The 12415-nt window shown below is 45.3% G+C and overlaps 1 pseudogene; it reads left to right on the top strand.

Moving 5' to 3' along the window:
• Nucleotides 1-12415, top strand: part of LOC112071559 (striated muscle preferentially expressed protein kinase-like) — a 46658-nt pseudogene that overhangs the window by 19082 nt on the left and 15161 nt on the right.

Here is a 12415-nt window from a genome sequence, read left to right as displayed (position 1 = left end):
CACGCACGCACGCACGCACGCACGCACGCGCGCGCGCAGCAGGCAGGCAGACAGACAGACAGACAGACAGACAGACAGACAGACAGACAGACAGACAGACAGACAGACAGACAGACAGACAGACAGACAGACAGACAGACAGACAGACAGACAGACAGACAGACAGACAGACAGACAGACAGACAGACAGACAGACAGACAGACAGACAGACGACAGACAGACAGACAGACAGACAGACAGACAGACAGACAGACAGAGACAGAGACAAAGACCCACATTAACCTTGCCCCCTGACCAACCCTCTGCCTGCAGTCAGGAAGGAGGTGGTGGAGCCCATGGAGGATGAGGGGTCCATTTTGAGGAAGATGCGAGGCTGACTGATTACTACGATGTACACAAGGAGATAGGACGGTGAGTCATGGACCAGGCAATCACCAACAACATCCGCTGAGCCAGGCTATCTCTTCTGTATTTAAAGGCTCTGCGAGTGGTAGCTACTATCTGTATTAAATTGCACTGTGAACGGTGGCCACAAAGGTCAGTAGGGGAATTCCACCACACCAAACAACAACCTGACTGCATAATGATAGCAGACAGAAATAGAGGAGAGGTGAGTCACCCGTCAATAGAGGAACACATCACAAAGGCTATTGTTTTTTGTTTTCTCTGGTAGAGCTTGGCTTGACTCACCAGAAGTTGAACAATAACAAGGTGTCACACACGTTTAATACTCATGTCCCTTTTCTTCTCAACTAGGACTTTTGGTTTCTCAGAACTCAACCCCATTGAAAGATTTGGTCATTCTCCTAGAGTTATTGCAATGATATCATCATTGTGCAACTGTTTTCCAGTGGGGCGTTCTCCTATGTGAAGAGGGTGTCTGAGAAGAAGGGGAAGGTGGAGTATGCGGCCAAGTTCGTGTCTGCGAGGGCCAAGAGGAAGGCCTTGGTCCTGAGAGAGATGAACCTTCTGTCAGAGCTGAACCACGAGAAAATGCTCTACTTCCATGACGCCTTTGAGAAGAAGAACATGGTTGTCATCATCACTAGCTGTATCCTTTCACTGACTGATTCTTTGATTCATTTCAGTTGTCAGAAAATCCATAACATGATGAACTAACCGGTTCTGCGCATGCGGCCGCGTGCGCCATCGTGCGCATGTTGATTTTGTCTATTCCAACCAGACGCTTTCACGACACGCAGGTTAAAATACCAACTGTGAACCAACTATATTCATTTGGGAAGATGTCAAAACACATTAAACATTCATGGACATTTAGCTAATTTGTTGCTAGCTAATTTGTCCTGGGTGATAAACCAAAGACAGTACAGTATTCAGATAGGCTAAAACTGCTTTTCCAATAGAAATCCCTGATCACACTTGTAGGCGATGTCGTAGTGACGTTGGCTAGCAAAGCTCATGCATAGAAACAGGTCATTGGTCTCGCGCCGAACTCGAATGTGCAGGCCGTTAAATCAAAGGCATTCCTTCGATATAAAAGTTGTTTTTGTCAGTTGTCACTTTGACAAGATTGGAAAAATAAATGTTCAACTCCTTAAGACATTGGCTCCAATCTAGGTTGTGCCTTTAGATTTTGAGAATAATTTTTCACTTCTCAAACACCAAACCCCGGTCCAGTCTGTTTGGGTCTGTTTCACAAGTGTTCCCGTAAGTCTTGCCATGTAGCGCCTCTGCTCTGGGTTTAGAAAACATTGGTTTATTTGACCTGAAATGCTTATGGTCCTTTTTTTCTGGATCTTTGTAGAATTCTGACCCATTTTGAGTCACTCAAAATCGTGTGTTCTCTACTCCGACAATTAATCCACAGATAAAGAGGAAACCTAGTTAGTTTTTACTTCGTTTTCTTTGATTCATCTCTCCTCGTTCATTCTTCTTCTTCTTCTGTGGATTTTATATGGKGGTTGGCATTACCACCACTAACTTGACTGGAGTGTGGACCCCGTTCATCTTTCAATCACCCATGTGGGTATATGCTTGTAAAAACCAATGAGTAGTATGGAGAGGCGGGACTTGCAGCTCGTCACGCATCTAAAATAAAACTATTTTAGTGCCTGGATACACAGACGTGGGCMGTCTGGTCAGCATGTAAGAAGCCATATTACAAGAGATGAACATTTTGAATGTAACATKTCCTCTGAGACAGTATTGTATTGGTTGCAACAAGGTTCRTTCCCTGTTAATCTAACATATCTCATCTATGTATGTTGCATCAAAAACTAAAGCCATCAATGTACTCAATTTAGKCCAGATTTCAACCAAAAACCAACATCGTGGTTCCTAGAATTGTTTGTTTTCAAATTATATTCATTTTTGTTTACAGCTAGATCCAATATGGATCAAAATATGGCATTGATRCAACGTKTTTGKATAAAAACCTCTCCATGAACACACCAGAGCCAAGAGCCTTCTTCCCACCTTAGCCTTCTTCCCACCTTCTTCCCACTGRGTGGATGAGAGAGAACTGCTGCATAACATTCATCTCAATGTCCTTTCTGCTCCCCTGGAGGCATGACTGAACCGAAGCGCTACTTTCTCCTGACTCATCACAGATTGGTTTCATTACCAGGAGACGCCATGTGTGGGAGTTTGGTTCATTTATTATAAAAAATGTKATTTGCCTCCCACTTGGACTATAGTGATAAGGTTATCACCATAGACTTATATAGACATTGCATCATTGTATCTGTCTCATGATGGCGCCTMTGAGAGCATGTGCAACGCCATTGAGGCCATCTCCATTTTGAAGTAGTCCACCTTCTACTACTTCTACGATTTGGTGAACAAACTGAAAGGGTGCATAGTGCCACCTGTACTGTGTTGTTTGCTCACGAGTATAATTCATTGGCTGATCCCTTCTGATGACACAAATYTAATCATGTGATCCTTCCTTAACCCATAGGAAGTCCCACCCAGTTGATTACTTCAAAATGGTGAGTCCTCAATGGCGCTGCCCATGCTAAAATGGGATTTTGGGCACTAGYGTCCTCTATCTATCTCTATGGTTATTACACACTATACCTCTATTCTCCTTAACTGCTGTGTGAAGATGCCATGAGGAACTTCTGGACCGACTGACCAAGAAGACTACTGTCATGGAGTCCGAGGTTTGCCTTGGCCTGTTGGCCTTATGTTTGAGTGTGCTTTGGATTGCATGGAAAAATCAGCCAAGAACGACTCAATTATCTTTATCTAAAAGATAGCGAAATTCAGTTAAATCTTTTTTTTTTTTAAATACAGTATGTTGAGCATACAAGAATGTAGAAAACAGAAAGTAGAATGTAGATTATAGAATATATAATGTAGAATGTAGAATATAGAATGTAGACTGTAGATTATAGAATGTTGAATATAGAATATATACTGAACAAAAATATGAACGCAATATGTGACAATTTCAACAATTTTACTGAGTTACAGTTCATATAAGGAAATCAGTTAATCAAAAATAAATAAATTAGGCCCTAATCTATGGATTTCATAGGCCCACTCACTTGGGAGCCAGGCCCACCCTCTGGGGAGCCAGGCCCAGTCAAACAGATATAGTTTTCCCCCCCACTAAATGGCTTTATTACAGACAGAAATACTCCTCAGTTTCATCAGCTGTCCGGGTGGCTGGTCTCAGACAATCCCGCAGGTGAAGAAGCCAGATGTGGAGGTCCTGGGCTAGCGTGGTTACACTTAGTCTGCGGTTGTGAGGCCAGTTGGACGTACTGCCAAATTCTCTAAAACGACGTTGGAGGCGACTTATGGTAGAGAAATTAACATTACATTCTCTGTCAAAAGCTCTGTTGGACATTCCTGCAGTCAGCATGCCAATTGCACGCTCCCTCAAAACATGAGACATCTGTGGCGTTGTGTGACAAAACTGCACATTTTAGAGTGGCCTTTTATTGTCCGCGGTACAAGGTGCACCTGTGTAATGATCATGCTGTTTAATCAGCTTCTTGATATGCCACACCTGTCAGGTGGATGGATTATCTTGGCAAAGGAGAAATGCTCACTAACAGGGATGTAAACAAATATGTGCACAACATTTGAGAGAAATATGCTTTTTGTGAGTACGGAAAATTTCGGGATGTTTTATTTCAGCTCATGAACATGGGACAACACTTTACATGTTGTGTTTATATTTTTGTTCAGTGTAGAATGTAGAATATTAGAATACAGAATATAGAATGTAGAATATAGAATGTCAAATGTGGTAAAGGAGTATTCTGTGCTGCAGATCCGGTCCAGTATTCAGCAGGTGCTTGAAGGGGCAGCTACCTTCACCAGAAAGACATTGCTCATCTTGACATCAAGGTACATCAGATTCCCACTGTGCAAGGGACAAATACAGTACTTTAATCACAAGCTATTATACAGTGCATTCGGAAAGTACTCAGACCCCTCGACTTTTTCACATTTTGTTATATTACAGCCTTATTCTAAAATGTATTTAAAAAATTGCCCTCATCAATCTACACACAATACCCATAATATGAACAAAAAACAGGTTTCTAGACAATTTTGCAAATGTATAAATATTAAAAACCTTGCAGCGATTACAGCCTTGAGTCTTCTTGGTATGACGCTACGATACAACTTGGCACACGTATTGGGAGTTCTCCATCTTTGCGTCTCTCTAGGTCTGCAGGTTGGATGGGGAGGGTTGACGCACAGCTACTTGCAGGTCTCTCCAGAGATGTTCGAGGTTCAAGTCCGGGCTCTGGCTGGGCCACTCAAGGACATTCAGAGACTTGTCCTGAAGCCACTCCTGCGTTGTCTTGGCTGTGTGCTTAGGGTGGTTGTCCTGTTGGAAGGTGAACCTTTTCTCCAGTCTGAGGTTGTGAGCGCTCTGGAGCAGGTTTTCATCAGGATTTCTCTGTACTTTGGTCTGTTCATCTTTGCCTCGATTCTGACTAGTCTCCCAGTCCATGCCACTGAAAAACATCCCCACAGCATGTTGCTGACACCACCATGCTTCACTTAGGGTGGTGGCAGTTCTCCAGATGTGACGCTTGCATTCAGCCAAAGAGTTCAATTTTGGTTTCATCAGACCAGAATACTGTTTCTCATGGCCTGAGAGTCTTTAGGGCCTTTTGGCAAACTTCAAGCGGGCTGTCATGTGCCTTTTACTGAGGAGTGGCTTCCGTCTGGCCACTCTACCATAAAGGCCGGAATTAGTGGAGTGCTGCAGAGATGGGAAAACCTTTCTGTCAACACCATCTCCATAGAGGAACTCTAGAGCTCTGTCAGAGTGACCATTGGTTCTTTGTCACCTCCCTTACCAAGGCCCTTCTCCCCCGATTGCTCAGTTTGGCGGGCGCCAGCTCTAGGAGGAGTCTTGGTGGTTCCAAACTCTTTCCATTTAAGAATGATGGAGGCCACTGTGTTCTTGGGGACCTTCGATGCTGCAGACATTTTTTAGTACCCTTCCCCAGATCTGTGGCTGGACACAATCCTGTGTCGAAGCTCTAGGACAATTCCTTCGACCTCATGGCTTGGTTTTTGCTCTGACATGCACTTTCAACTGTGGGACCTTATATAGACAGGTGTGTGCCTTTCCAAATCATGTCCATTCAATTGAATTTACCACAGGTGGACTCTAATCAAGTTGTAGAAACATCTCAGGATGATCAATGGAAATGGGATGGACCTGAGCTCAATTTCGAGTCTCATGCAAAGGGTCTGAATACTTATGTAAATAAGGTATTTCTGATTTTTACAAATTCTAAAAGCCTTTTTTTGCTTTGTCATTATGGAGTATTGTGTGTAGATTGCAGATTTTTTTTTTTATTGAATCCATTTTAGAATAAGGCTGTAATGTAACAAAATGTGGAAAAAGTCAAGGGGTCTGAATCATTTCGAAGCACTGTATAACAGATACTTCTGCAATTATCAACTTACTATATAACAAGGAAAGAATATTTCAAACCCCAGAATACATACTACTCAGATACCAATGTACTTTCCTCACTCAAAACATGTACACTAAAATGAATAACATTACACAAATAAGTCATAGTTTTACATAGATCAAATAACAGAGGATGGTCTCTAATGTACATTTATTTGTATTTAGAATATTAGCATGAAATCTGTTGCCAATTGGACGGAAACCTAGCTTATGTTCTTAATAATTCCCTGTTTTTTCTCAACCCACCCAGCCTGAGAACATCCTCATGGCAGGCCGACACAGTGACAAGATCCGCATCTGTGACTTTGGCAATGCCGTCAAGCTGAGACCAATGAAGCCCACTACTGCAAATACGGCACTCCGGAATTTGTTGCCCCGGAGATCGTTAACCAAACGCCGGTCTCCAAGGCAACAGACATCTGGTGAGCACCTGGTCGTGGGAGGGGGCTGGAGACTCCTTTAACTATTTCCTGTATAATCATGATTTTATCGCTCTCTCCTCTCTCCTTCATCTTGCCCTCTGAAAGTAATTCCTCTCCCTCTCTCTGTTCACAGGCCTATTGGGTTATCACTTACCTATGGTGAGTGGTTAAGGTTCTGGTTGGACTAAGAACATGATAATGTGTCTCGAGATATTCTTAGAATTCAATACACCTTTTGCATTACATTTCTGTCAATCTTGAAATGTAATTTTTCGTCACACTCTTTAACCTCAGTAAGCAAAACACCAATGCATATCACCTGCATATTGTTTGCATATTGCCACAGGCTTCAGTTGACCCACTTAAAATGGATTGACAGCTAGTAAACAGTCTCAGTAAAAGACATAAAATATTTCCCTTCTAGCCTGACTGGTGTGTCTCCTTTGCTGGGGAGAACGACAGATGCACCGTCCTCAACATCAGGAACCAAAATGTGGCTTTTGAGAGTATGTTTGCTGACCTCTGTAGAGAGGCCAAGGGATTCGTCATCAAACTTGGTGGCTGACAGACTGTGAGTGTTATTGATAATAATGCCTTGGTATAAATGGATTGTAATGAATCCCTTATATTAGGAATACAAACAATTTCAACACAAAATAAGAACAGAAAATAAGTGTTTGTGACTTAGTGTTTAATTCGTCACCATGTGATGTTTTACTCTCAGAGGCCTAACGCTACAGAGAGCCTTCGCCACCCCTGGTTCAAGACTTCATTAAAGACAAGAGCATCAACACAGCGATCCTAAAGCAGGTCTTATCTCGAAGACGTTGGCAGGTAAGGCATTAATTATTTAGTAGTACATTGATTATGCACTTCAATGAATCCCTCTAAGTACCTTCCAAATTACTCCTTTACACGTCCCTTTTTCCCTATCTCTACCAGCGTTCCCTCATCAGCTACAAATCCAAGATGGTGATGCGCTCCATCCCTGAGCTTCTCACGACTCGTCCAACCACATCTCCATCGCCGTGGCCCGTCACCTCAAAGAGGGATCACCCCCCCCTCCTCATCCTCTGACTCGGACGAAGATGTGGACGAACTCCCCTTCATCCCCATGCCTCTATCTATGGTCTTCTCCGGCTCTAGGGTCTCCCTCAACGAGATACCAGGTGACGAGGACGTCACAGGACCGCCTTCCAGGTCCATGGGACAGTGGAAGGGGCGTGGTTAACCCGGCACAGGGAACAGCCCATAGAGGAGGTGGTGTCCAAAAAGGAGGCCAAGGAATTAGGAGGAAGCAGAGGAACGAGAAAAATGGTAACAACCGAGGAAGATGGCGGGTCTTCGAAGAGGAGAAGACTGCAGAAAACAAAGAGAGTCCCCTGAAGAAGGGCTCGAGTGTGGAGGGGATGACACTCAGACGAAGTCCGGAGAGCGACGATGAGAAGGGGCAGTTCAGCTGACTCGGCTCTGCTTCTCCACATTGAGCCAGAGGAGGGGCTGTGAGGAGGGCAAGGAAGACAGCGGCAAAAAAAGCCTTAAAAAGGCAGTTTCCATGGAGCTACCAAACGGAGCCCCAGCCCTGGGGCAGCTAAGATGAGCCAGGAGGACTTATGCCCTCAAACTGGAACTGATGAGACAGAGGCTGCTGAGGGGAGGCAACAGCAAAGCGGCCTGCGAGGTCCTCTGCTGGAGACCCTTGGAATGGACGACGAGAGCGAACCTCGTCCTTGGACCGAAACTTGAGGAGATCCAGGGTGGGGGCGCCAGAGCGGTCGCTGGCCAGAGCAGCCTCTACGAAAGTGCAGTGGAGGACACATCCAAAACCAAAATGTTCCAGAGAGTTCCTCTTTCAGTCAGGGAGACTCGGAGCCCATGCCCCTACCGGCAGTTTGGAGCCCCCTTAGAGATCCCCACTAGCACATCTGCCAGAGTACTGAGAGGAGAACAGTGCTGAAAGGACCCAGAGCATTTAGAGGAACACACAGGGGAAGACCTCCAGGAGGCCACTTCCATATCGCAAGACGGGCAGACCAGGCTGGATTCCAGACCTTACTCTCATGGGCCCTCCTCCTCCATACAGCCCACCCCAGTCAAAGAGGACCAAGGAGCGAGAGAAGAGAAAGAGCCAGAGGAGAAGAAGAAGAGCAAGTCTGAGGAGACTTCTGAAAGAGATGAAGAGATGGAGAGAAGGACCAAAGCACAGGAGAGGGTTGATAGACACGAGTCGAAGAGGGAGATTTCCCAGGGCAGGTCTCCTACTGTGTTAGCTCCTGTGYTCGTCATAGAGGAGGAGAATARTGAGGAKGATGAACAGAAAGAAAAGCAGGAGATAGAGTTAAWGAAAGAAGAGYTGAAAGCAAAAGGTTYTGAWTCTCCAMGGGTTACGCCTACAGAAAAAACGTRTGCGTATGCCAARGTGATGCAAKCTATTGTAGTACCATCTGGAAAACCTGACAGCAGCCGGAGATCTCAATCAACACCTAGCCCCACATTTCCTGAACACCCTGCCGTCTTCGCCAAGGTGGCCACCGAACGCCCAACAAGCCCAACCATCTCGACTAGCTCGTCTACGGTCCCAGACCGCCCCACCACCCCACGCCAACCTACCACGCCACTCAGAACAGATATCAAGGACATCGACTCGGAGGAAGTCTTTGAATCCAGGTTCAAGAAGCGTGAGTCATCCCTTACCCGTGGGCTCCGGAGACTTACCAGGACCAAATCAGAAGAGAAGTCCCCGACCCTTCCCCGTAAGACAGGRGAGGGTGAGGAGGTATACCGGCCGGGGCGTCTGGGGGCGCCGCTGGAGATGGTGCCCCAAGGATTGCAGGAGAAGTCCAAYTCCGTCCAGGACTTGAGGGAGGTSGAGAGAGACACAGGGTCCCTGGGCATCATTGGACGGTTCTCCATGCGCACCAAGAGGACCCCGTCCATAGATAAAAAGGAGGAGAAGTCAAAGGAGACTGAGCCTGCGGCCAGTAAGCGCAGGGTGTCCTGGGCCATAGGCCGCAGTAAGAGTCTGGACACGACAGAGCTGGACAAGATAGAGGCTCGGAGAGAGCAGGAGGCGAGAGAACGCAAAAAGATGGAGGAGTCGTCTGTCTTCGCCATGCGGCGGAAGTTCGAGAACAAAGTAGCGGGTATCTCAGCCAGTTTGAGGAGCAAGTCAGAGGAAAGGAAGGAGGAGAAAGAGGCCAAGCGACGRGTGGYGGAAGAGAAAAGTCGGAAAGATGCAGAAGAAAAGGATTTTAAGAAGGTCAGCGATTCCCCCGTCTTGGCGATGAGGAAGAAGTTTGAGAACAAGGTGGCAGGAATTTCTGGGAAAGTCCGAAGCCAGTCAGAAGATAGGAAAGAGATGGAGGAAGAGAAGCCAGAGGGAAAGAAAACTCCACTGTTTTCCCGTCATCGACATTCCCAGTCCGAGGGAAGAGGTCTCAAAGAGATGGGGATCCCAGAGAATCAGCTAGCCAAACAGACAAACAAAGATACCAAAGTGTCCAAGGAATCCATTGGGTCTGCATCAAGCCTTCATTCCGAAAAGTCAAAAAGTCAAAAGTCGCTCAGTAAGTAATATGTATTTTTGATATATTTATGCTGATAATGGCATTGGCAATTTATATCAAATATCAATCAAATGTATTTATAAAGCCCTTTTTACATCAGTCCTCTTCTGGCTGTGCGGGTGTAATTATACAATCTCAGAAAAAAGGATTCCCAAAGGTTTCTTCAGCTGTCCCCATAGGAGAAGCCTTTGAAGAACCCTTTTTGGTTCCAATTAGCACTCTTTTGGGTTTCATGTAAAACCCTCTCGGAAAGGGTTCTACCTGGACCCAATAGGGTTCTACCTGGAACCAAAAAGGGTTCTTCAAAGGCTTTTCCTATGGGGACAGCCAAAGAACCCTTTTAGGTTCTAGATAGCAATTTATTTTCTAAAAGTGTAAGAGTCCATGGCTAAAAGGCCAGATCATTCTTCAAATCAGTTCAAAGATCACCAGCAGGGTCAAATAATAATCACAGTGGTTATAGAGGGTGCAACAGGTCAGCACCTCAGGAGTAAATGTCAGTTGGCTTTTCATAGCCAAGCATTCAGAGGTCGAGACAGCAGGTGGTGGAGAGAGAGAGGGTCAAAATAGCAGGTCCTGGATCAGCAGCACAACCAGGTGGACTGGGGACGGGGACAGCCAGGAGTCATCAGGCCAGGTAGTTCTGAGGCATGGTCCTAGGTCTCAGGTCCTAGGGAGGGTGAGTGAGTGAGTGAGTGAAGTGAGTGAAGTGAGTGAGTGAGTGAGTGAGTGAGTGTGAGTGAGTGAGTGAGTGAGTGAGTGAGTGAGTGAGTGAGTGAGTGAGTGAGTGAGTGAGTGAGTGAGTGAGTGAGTGGAGTGAGTGAGTGAGTGAGTGAGTGAGTGAGTGAAGTGAGAGGAAGATATGGGGGAATTAGAGAGAGCACACCTAAGATCAAAGGGCACAAGATAAGACAGGAGATTACACCAGATAGGACAGACTGACACTAGCCCCCAGGCACATAGACTATTGCAGCATAGATACTGGAGATATTAGCTCACCTCCTCAGGTTCGTCGTCTTCAGCTGTTTGCCATTATGTCTTGTTCTCCACAGCTCCAGAGACTGACAGGCGGTCGCGGTGGGACAGGGTGGGTCTGGAGGAGCAGGAAGGATAAGACCCCCTCTCAGACTGACCTCCCCTCAGCCAAGGGTGAGGGGTCATCAGGCAGCCTGCAGTACTCTCGCACTTCCTCTAGTACTGTCTGCTAAATTCGGCAACCAGTTGCCTTTATGTTGAATGTGCATACAGAGTTGGAGTTTGGCAATGAAATGGAAAAGCTGCACACGGCTTTTACGTTTAAGTTCATGCTCAGTCGTTCAATATTATTATTAAGCCACACCCTTGTTTCCCCAGACTTCCCTCCTGTGTTCCACATCAAGCTGAGGGACCACGTCTTATTGGAGGGTGACCCTGTCACTCTTAGCTGCCTCCCGGCTGGCAGCCCCCACCCACAAATCAGCTGGACTAAAGGTAAGAACTCATAGAGCTGACAGACACAACACTCTTTGCAACAGCGCTGTCTAATAAAGCATTACCGTAGGAGCTGCTGCTGAAACGTTGGTTGTTGCCTGTGAGGTTGGTTGTGGTTGTTGGTTGTTGGTTGTTGTTTTGTGTATTCGTTGGTTGTTGGTTGTTGCCTGTATTTCATCATAGCTCATACTTACATGGTGCCCTGTGTGAGCACGACTTCCTAAACTTGTGTTGATGTTAGAGATTGCTCATTATTTCCATAAAGTTTCTCATCGAATACTAGATAAACACCTTTTGAAATAGGACTGTAAAATAAGACATACTTTACAGGTGCCACTGTAATTATTATTGTTGATGGGTTTGTTGTCCACAGATAAGAAACCACTGGAGATGGACGACAGGATGAACCTGATCTCCTGCCAGACGGCAGCAGCTCGTTACGATCATGAAGACCAGCAGGAGGGACGCAGGGCTCTATGAGTGTGTGGCCAGTAACCCCTTAGCCAGCGTCACCAGCTCCTGCACACTGTCCCTGGCCTGTGAGTAACATGTTATCTACAAGAAAAGGTTATTATCAACAATAATCCCGTAATTTAGATTTGTGGAGAAACAGGAAAATACCAATTCTTTTAACCGTTATCTTCATGTGATATTCTAATATCCTGGACATGTAAAATCTATTGGATTTGAATTGCATACAAAACCTTTAGTGTAAACATGACATTTACACTGAATCGAGAAAGGGGTATTTGCCCTTCATTCTAAGCAAAAACATTTATTATTAATCTTTACGATGTGATGAACCTTGAAAGGTTTAGGTAATAGGATTTGTATTCGAGTGTGAATGCAATGCATATTAATGACATGGGCATAAATATTAATGTAGTTTACGGCTGATTAAACTAATGGCTTTTTTGCCTTGAATTTACAACCTCTTTATAATCATTCCAAGAGGAGAGTTCTGCTTATTACAAATAGAAAGATGCGCTCCCAGGCTGTAATCCAATGTGTTAGAATCAAATAATCAACTGTCACT

This window comes from Salvelinus sp. IW2-2015, unplaced genomic scaffold (genome assembly GCF_002910315.2).
Source record: "Salvelinus sp. IW2-2015 unplaced genomic scaffold, ASM291031v2 Un_scaffold1643, whole genome shotgun sequence".
Taxonomy (NCBI): Eukaryota; Metazoa; Chordata; class Actinopteri; order Salmoniformes; family Salmonidae; genus Salvelinus; species Salvelinus sp. IW2-2015.
The sequence above is the reverse complement of the archived record's forward strand: the minus strand, read 5'-3'. Positions and strand labels throughout refer to the sequence as shown.